This window comes from Otolemur garnettii, unplaced genomic scaffold (genome assembly GCF_000181295.1).
Source record: "Otolemur garnettii isolate 467f Iridium unplaced genomic scaffold, OtoGar3 scaffold00047, whole genome shotgun sequence".
Classification (NCBI taxonomy): Eukaryota; Metazoa; Chordata; class Mammalia; order Primates; family Galagidae; genus Otolemur; species Otolemur garnettii.
The window spans coordinates 13,738,047-13,739,781 of NW_003852442.1; the positions used below are offsets into that span (position 1 = coordinate 13,738,047).

Sequence of the window (1,735 nt, forward strand, 5' to 3'; positions counted from 1 at the left end):
GAACCTGCCACCTTAGGTGTACGTGGCTGGCGCCTTAGCCGGTTGAGCTATAGGCGCCGAGCCTATACTTCAGTATTTTAACATGGCTAAACGGTGTATGCAATGAAAAAAAGCAGAAAGGACATCTAGCTTTGAGGGGGTAAAGACAGGAGCCCACAGGAGGTCTCTAGTAAAGACTAATCAGGCAAAGAATGTTCTTAGGTAAGTGTCCTCAAACTATGGCCCGCAGGCCACATGTGGCCTGCCCAGGACATTTATCCAGCCCACTGGGTGTTTTTGCCACCGCTGCCTATCCTGCTTAGCTGCTGCCTGTCGTTTTAAACTATAGTCCGGTCCTCCAACGGTCTGAGGGACAGTGAACTGGCCCCTTGTTTAAAAAGTTTGAGAACCTCTGTAAGGAGAGCAACAGCATGTTAAAATACTCAAAGGTCAAACAGCATTTAAGGGAATAAAAAGCTTTTCAAAATGGCTGGGTGGGAATGCTACAGGTGTGTGAAGGGAGGTAAGAGAAGCAGCTAAAGGGGCAGGGCCAGATTGAGACAGACAAGCCACACTAAGGAACCATTGTACACTGCAGGAACAGGATGCTCAGAGGCTTTGAAGCATGAAGTGTGATAAAGTTGCTTTCTAAACAGATCAATGGAGAATAGGCTGGAATGATACAAATAGAAATAAAGATCATTAAGACTATAAAGGAACTCAGATGAGAAAAGACTGTGATCCAAACTAGGACAATGAAGCCAGCAAAGCGCACCCCTATAGTACCAGCTACTCAGGAGGCTGAGGTGAGAGGATCCCTTGAGCCCAGAAGTTCAGCCTGGGCAATACAGTAAGATCCCATCTCAAAAAGCAACATCCAGGCATGGTGGCTCACACCTGTAATCCTAGCACTTTGGGAGGCTGAGATGGAGGATTGCTTGAGGCCAGGAGTTCAATACCAGCTTAAGCTACATAGCATCTCATCTCTATAAAAAATAAAAATAAATAATTTTTAAAAATGACCTGGGCATGGTAGCACATGCCTGGCAAATTTGTCCTAGCTACTTAGGAAGCTAAAGCTGAGGCAGAAGACAGCTTTAGCCCAGGAGTCTGAGGTTGCAGTGAGCTATGATGATACCACTGCACTCTAGGCAGGGCAACACAGGGAGACCCTGTCTCAGGAAGAAAATAAACAAAAACAACAACAAAACCAAAAAAAGACAATGGCAGTACAGACAAAAAAAAAAAAAGACTCAATTTCAAAGATAATTAGGAGTATGTCCAACGTAATCAAATTATATACATTAAATATGCACAATCTTTATATAATATACATCAATAAAGCTACTGATCTCATATGTGAATAAACATATACAAGATAACAAGGAGGCAAGTTCAATGGAGGTTTACTGATTGAATGTGTGGAATCAAGTGTAGCGGACAAGGTTTACTAGCTTGGCAAGATGGTACCATTTACTTAGAAGGGAACACTGGAAGCCTGGATTTTCCTGCTTCCACACAGAACAACAGAACTCACCCTTAAAATCAAATAAACTTCCTATAAACCACAACTATGTGGAGAAAGGCATGATTTTTCTGGAGACTAAACTCAGGATGTTGCTGCAAATCTCACACCCCCAGAAATGTCTTTGCACAAGATTTGTCTTGTAAACAGAAGAAGGTAGCTATAGAAAGTCTTACAAATTTGCACAGGAAGTATGAACTGTGGTTTTTATTTTTGGGTTTTTTTTTTTTT

General features: G+C 42.2%; 1 protein-coding gene across 1 annotated transcript in view; it reads right to left on the reverse strand.

Annotated features, from left to right (window-relative positions):
* Positions 1-1,735, reverse strand: part of UTP4 (UTP4, small subunit processome component) — a 47,769-nt gene that overhangs the window by 19,584 nt on the left and 26,450 nt on the right. The gene's annotated exons all lie outside the window — the stretch shown is intronic.